A 7,234-nucleotide genomic window follows, 5' to 3' on the forward strand; every position below is an offset into this window, starting at 1 on the left:
TAAGTAACATGTAGGGCCCAAAACAGGAAGCTTGACAAAGAGAGGGAAGTAAAAATACACAAAACGGGAAGTAAAATACACAAAACAGGAAGTAAAATACACAAAACAGGAAGCTTGACAAAGAGAGGGAAGTAAAATACACAAAACAGGAAGTAAAATACACAAAACAGGAAGCTTGACAAAGAGAGGGAAGTAAAATACACATCTGGATGGATAGGGACCTGGGTAGGAGAGGGCAAACAAGAAGGATGAAGTATGGGAAGGATAGTGGGAGAGGGAACAGAGAGAGAAAAGTGGAATCAGTCTGTGTGGGGGGAGGCTATTTTCAAGACAAGCTAGAAATCTAGGACAATGGAAATCTACTTTAGTTCCCAACATACAAGGGTGACTGTAGCTAAGTCTCCTAGCAATACAGGATAAGAAACATGAAATAGTCACCGCCTGTAACCAGGCAAGACTTCTGATGGAGGGATGGGGATACCAACCCAACCCCAAAACCTTCAACCCACAAGTGTTCCTGCCTATAAGAGGTGCAGGGATAAAGAGGGAGCATAAGGTGGGGGAATGGGTGAGCAATGGCCCATGCCATGAGAGACAGCCCACCTCTGACACTATTAACGACATTCTACTATACTTGCAGATAGGAGGCTAGCATAACAGCTGTCTAAGTTGGTTCAGCCAGCAGCTGATGAAAACCAATGTAGTGACCCACAGCCAAACAATAGGCAGAGCTCAGGGCATCTTGTGGAAGAGGGGCAGGAGAGGATTGAAGGAGCCAGAGAGTTCAAGGACACAAAAGAAAATATACAGAAACAACTAACTTGGGCCAATAGGGTCTCCCAGAAACTGAACCACCAACCAAAGAGCATACATAGGACAGACCTAGGCCCCCTACACAATATATACAGCTTGGTTCCATGGAGGACCTCTAACAGCGGGATCAGGGGATGTTTCTGGCTCTGATGCTTTCCCCTAACTGGATGGCCTCAACAGAAGAGGAAAGCAGTTCTATTACAACTTGGTACGCCAAGGCAGGTAGACATCCAGGGGAGTCCCCCATCCCTGCCTTTTCTGAGGAAAGGGGAAAGAGGGTAGATTGATGGGAGGGGGAAGTGATGAAAAATAAGGTCTGGGAGGAGAGAAAAGAGGGAACGATCCCATCAGGATGTTAATTAATAATTAATTAATTAATTAATTAAGAAGAAAAAGAAATGAAAGAGACATGATAGACCGCACAACTGGGAGTATTTTATTATGCTCCCTTGGCAAAATTTCAACACATGCTTGAAAGACAGACCGCTCTTTATGGATTCCATAGCATTCTCTGCCTTTGTCTTTTGTATGACGCCCCATATTTTGGTTCCTTTTATCAGATATGTGTGATTACATTTGAGATACACCAGAAAAATTCCAAAATAATCTCATCTCAGGAACCTTTATAACATCCTTAAAGTTTTGTTTCTAAGGAAGGTTCCAGGCGTGCAAGAGCATACTATCAGTAGAGAGCAAGCCCCTCCCGGCCCGGAGAGGCTGCAGTCAGAATGTCAACTGAGACTTCAACCTCACAAAGATCTTACATAGAAAGGGCGTAATGTGATTCTCAGACCGGATAACTCTGGCTGAGATAAAGACCATGTAAAGGCTACAATTTGATTAGATCTTGTTTGGGGGGTAGTGGGAAAATGGTTTCCGTTGGGATATGTGAGAGGAAGGTAGGAGGGTGAGGAGAGACTAAAGTGTTAAGGCAACAAAGAGATACGCTGAGAGTTTTATGGAATGGAAAGCTTTGATTGATTAGTAGCATATGAAAGTGCCTGGAAATGTTTAGGAAGAAACTGCCAAGTTTGTTACTAAGAAATCCCAAGTTGTTGCTAGTAATCGTGTGATATCTGTTAAACTTCTGTCTGTGAGCAGATCCAGGTTGTCCATTACTAACTTCAAAGTGGACAGAGAAGAAAGTTGAAAATACACATTGTAGAGATAGACCTGGCCAGTGTCTATCATTCACCCTGCGCAAAATTCAGTTCCAGATGAATCAGATGTCTTAATGTAAGACCAGGAAGTGATACAGGACAAAGGAGAGGAAGCACTTCAAGATGTGCATGGGTTTTCTGAATGGGACTCCAGTCTCAAGAAATGATGGCAGCAACTAATGAACGGGGTCTGGTGAAATTAACATCTGGCAAATAGTTAATATGTAAAATATGCAAAAAGAATTCTCATAAAACTAAATAAGAAATCAAACAACCCAGTAACTAAAGGGGCTAAGGAGACCAATGGACGGTTCTCAAAAGGTGAAGAGCAAATGGTCAATAAATGTCCAGCAAAGTTCAACTTCACTGGCTGCCAGAGATACAAATCCAAACCACACTGAAATGTCATTTTATCTTAGTCAGAATGCCAGTCACTAAGAAATAAGTTTTATCTATGAGATGGACAAAAGGGACACTTTTAAATTGCTGTCGGAGAAGGTGGCTTCATCCAGACACTAGGCAATTTAGTATGGAGATTATTCAGAAAACCTAAGATATATCTTCTATATGACCCAGCTCCACCACTTCAGAACTTTTAGCTCAAGCCTCCAAATCAATATATCTCTGAGGCACCCGTTGTCAGGGTTTACAGTAGTACTATTTACAGTAGGTTATGTATAGAGACAAACTAGAGATAGTGTGTGTGTGTGTGTGTGTGTGTGTGTGTGTGTGTGTGTCTGTGTCTGTGTCTGTGTCTGTGTGATTAACAGAACACAGAAGAATAACAGGAGGATATGTCTAACATAAAATACATACTTATGTCTCCTGCCCCTAGAAGCCTTGCAGATGTGGCTGCTGTGTCACATGTGCAACAGTAGATGGCAGAGAGGAGAGAGGTTATGTCTACGCTCAGTGTTCCAACTTCTGAACATCTGAATGATTAGCAGCCTAGCATTCCCTGAAAAAGAAGTGAGTCTGAGACCATCTCCATTCGAGCGCCAGGGTGCCTGACAGAGAGCTAGCTTGAGATAACCATTTGTATAGCACCAAGCAGGCCCAGATGGGCTCCAGGAACCTAGAGCAAGCCAGAGACTAGAAGAACTCTGCTTGGGAATGTGGGCCCTGGGCTGGAGTGAACCCAAGAGAGACAACCCTTGCATGGAACCATTTGAGTGGGCTAAGCAAGGAGATAGCCCAAGATGACCACTAGACCAGTGTCCTGGGGCCCGGCTAGGGAGCTAACCTGAGATAACCATGAGTCCAGTGCTGTGCATTCCTGAGGGGGGCAGGGAGAAGATACTATGCCCAAGATGAGTCCTACCCGGTGCCATAATGTCATAATGCCACTTGCACAAGTGGGGACTCTTGAGACCACTCCTGAGATGACCCTGGGCACTCAGAGGTCCTGGTGCCATGAAGAGAAGCAAGCAAGTAGTGAAGACATGGAAGAGAAAGAGGAGCAGAAGGATGTGGGCCCAGCGAAGAGGGGAAGCATTGGAGACTTGAGATAGTGAGCAGCTGGTGATGCCACCTAGGGCCATGGTAGGGTCCTGGCCTGTACTACTACTATAAGGGGCCGTGTTTGGGTCTGTGACCCTGCAGCAGCAGGTGTCTGTTGCTATCAAAGGTTAGAAGGAACTCCCTGGTTTGGGCTGTTGCCCCGGGGACATTTTGATACCTGAGGGCTGTGCAGAACTTGCCTGGGCATCATGGGAGAATTGGACCTGTTTCTCACTACCTGCAGTGTACGGGAAAATCGGCCCTGACTTTGCGTGGATGGCAGGGTAGAGGTGGCTCTGGTTGCAGGGGTTGCAGGTGAGCCAGTCTCAAAGGCATGAGAGAAGGAGAACAGGCAGCTTAGATACCTCTCAGGTTCATATTCAGGGCTTTGAATTGGCCCACCCCATCATTTACCCCATTGATGGACTGCTGGAGTGCATGAAAGGGCCAGTCCTACAGATCCATTATTATAGGATGTCCATGACACAGGGCAACAACAGGATAGCAGAGAGGAGTCCCAGTCAGGTTCCAGTATGGCTAGAGTAGCAGAAGCCAGAGGCCTCTTACCGGACTAAAGAGTCATCGCAATGAACATTTGCAAGCAAAGAAGTGTGCGAATAAGGTATACAGTGTGACACACTGTGACACACTACAGCTTGAATGAGATTTTTTTTTCTCTGTTGTGTGGGAAGGATGCAAGGGTGGAGGGTGGGTACTTGCAGAGGGGGATATGAACGGCATTGGGATGCGTGATATGAAATTCACAAACTACTAAAAATAAGTTAATATATTATATATTAAAGTAAAATTTTTTAATTTTTTTATTTTTTAATCTTTTTCTTTATTTTTTAAAGTAAAATCCTAAAGAATAAAAAATTGGGTTAGAGAGATGGATGGCTTAGCTCGTAAGCACAAATATAAGAATAAATAGTTGTTTTCAAAAGTTTTATTATATAAACATATGGACCTGCATCCAAAGAGAAAAATGGACAAGAAAATTCACCCTCAATTGTGATTAAGAGCCTCAAACATCAAATTTATAGATTTCCAAATAGATGGTTTTAGTGTAACCGCTCCCAAAGATGCCTGACTTCCATGCACCATGTATCTTCCATTCTTTTTCCATCATCAAAAGAGAATCTTAAATTGTAGCTCTTCTTCATATATTCATCATTTTGTATTTTTATATTTTATTTAATAAAAGAAGTAGGCAAAACCTAGTAAGATATAAAATTGTTAGGTTTTCAAAAAATCCTGATTTTTAACTGGTCTTTGATTTATTAATGAACATGAAGTCTTCCTATCAGAAAGGTCATGTGAGCATTTTCTAAGGTTATATGACCTAAAAACATATTTTTACTTAACTTCTAGATTGACTGTGAACTACTTATCAACAGAAGAGAAGTTAACTGGATTAAAACGTTCAAAACTAGGAAAAGAGAAACAATAAAAAATAACTAAAGAAAATACTGAACAAACTCGAAATAAACAGTGACAGAGGAAAGATTTTGAGAATTAGCACAAACGTTATCTAGAGAGCATGAGTTTCTGGATGGGACAATGTCAAATGTTCAGAGATCAATATAATACAAAGAATTAATTGTATAAAAAGGTAATTCTTTAAGAAAATAGATGAGATTAACAAACCTTTATCCGAAGTAATTAAAAGGCCGACAGAGAATATCTAAATTAACAAAGTTAGAGATGAAGGGAGGCCTTAAAAACAGACACCAAGGAAATGCAGAGAATGATAAGGTCACTGTAAACTGGAAGACCTAAAGGAAATGGGCAATTTTCTCAATATATACCAAAGTCAAGGCAAGTTCAGATAAACAATTTAAACAAATCTATTGCTCCTAGTGAAATAGAAGTAGTAATTAAAAATCTCTCAGCCATTAAAAAGCCCAGGGCCAGATGGTTTTATTGCAGAATTCTACCAAACTTTAAAAGAAGAGTTAATCCCAATACTTTTCAAATTATTCTACAAAATAGAAACAGAAGAAACATTGCCGAATTCTTTTTTAAGAGACCACACTCTGATCTTAAAACTCACAAAGAGAAAAACAAATTCTGCTGCTAGCTTTTCCTAAGAGTTTAACAAACAAACAAACAAACAAATAAATAAACCAAAAACCTCTAGTTAAGCTTGTACCTGAACTTAGAGAACTAATCCAATCTTGTTTCTGTAGAAGCTGTGGAAACTTTCATTCTCCTTATTTCTGTGTCTGCAACTATGAACCATTAAAAAATTAAGTCTCAGAGTTGACAGAAACCTTGCAGGGAGTTAATTTTCCTCCCATTGCCATCTGCTGCATGTGTGCATGCTCTCACTGGTGTAGAAGTGCACACACACACACACACACACACACACACACAGTTCGATTGACAGTAACACAAATTATATTATTACTTTTTATTGTAAGCAGGCAAACGTTGCCCGGTCAATGAGATTTTATTGATTGTATTCATATTTCTGTTAGTTGAAATTAACATCAGTAGCCCACTGTCAACTGAATCTCTTGGCATCTGCTAGATGGTCAGTACCAGTCTAGTTTCAAAAAAATGGTTCAAGAAACACAAGATGAATGTGTGGCCATACTGTGTGTGCTGCTGAAGCTTTAGGTACAGCATGAGTCAGACCACAGCTTCCTTGCCTTCTACTAATATTATTGGAGTCGCTTGTGTGCAATCTTTGAGAGCCCCTAAACCATGGGGGTGGTGTTCTTATAGGGTTTGAACTTACTAAAAATCTGCTGAGACTGTAGTAGACTAGAACTGGAGAAAGGGTTAAAATGTAGTACTGGTGGGAAATGAGTAGCTAAGTATCTTAGTCAGGGTTTTACTGCTGTGAACAGACACCATGACCAAGGCAAGTCTTATAAAGGACATTTAATTGGGGCTGGCTTACTGGTTCAGAGGTTCAGTCCATGATCATCAAGGTGGCAGCGTGGCAGCATTTAGACAGGCATGGTGCAGGAGGAGCTGAGAGTTCTACATGTTCATTTGAAGGCTGCTAGTGGAAAACGTACTTCCAGGCAACTAGTTTGAGGGTCTTAAGCCCATGCCCACAGTGACATACCTACTCCAACAAGGCCACACCTCCTAATAGTGCCTCTCCCTGGGCCAAGCATGTACAAACTATCACACTGGGTAAACACAGACTCATGTTTCAGTACTCAACTGTGATGAGGCATTTGCTTAAAAGTCTAAATGAAACAGACATGCCAGTTTTTACCAGCAATGCAAAAAAATAAACAGTAAAGAATCCGTATAAAAATTAGACTCCTGATAATTCCACTCCATCTTTTAAGCATCAGACAGGAGTCTGGATGATGTGGGGTTTGGTGTATATATTTTTATTTCACCTGTATCTTCTTGCAGTTTCAGAGTTTCAGATCCTGATGTCAGTTCTTTAATCTACTTTTGAGTCAATTTTTGTTTTTGTTTTTGTTTTGAGCTGTGTGAGAGAAATGGCTTAGTTCTATTCTTCTCCCGTGAAATCCAGTTTCCCCAGAGCACTGAATAATGAAAGCATGCTTTATGCGATATGTGCTTTTGACACCTTTTCCAAAACGAGGTGGGTGTAGCTGTGGTTAGCTTCTGGTTCTTCTCCTTTATTTCACTGCTGCACAGCACGTTTGTCTCTGTGCCAGTACCGTGCTGTCTTTGTTATTATGGCTCTGCAGTGTGATTTGAGTTCATGTATTGTAGTCACTCCAGTTTTGCTTTCTGTTGGGGGTCGGTTTGGCTACTCATGCTAT

The 7,234-nt window shown here is 41.4% G+C and overlaps 1 non-coding gene across 1 annotated transcript; it reads left to right on the plus strand.

The window, feature by feature from the left end:
* The first annotated feature begins 2,797 nt into the window (after window positions 1-2,797).
* On the plus strand, window positions 2,798-2,929 carry LOC115062437. Its single transcript, XR_003842399.1, has one exon. It is a non-coding gene; the product is annotated as a small nucleolar RNA SNORA17 (small nucleolar RNA).
* Window positions 2,930-7,234: the final 4,305 nt, after the last annotated feature.

This window comes from Mus pahari, chromosome 17 (genome assembly GCF_900095145.1).
Source record: "Mus pahari chromosome 17, PAHARI_EIJ_v1.1, whole genome shotgun sequence".
Lineage (NCBI taxonomy): Eukaryota > Metazoa > Chordata > Mammalia > Rodentia > Muridae > Mus > Mus pahari.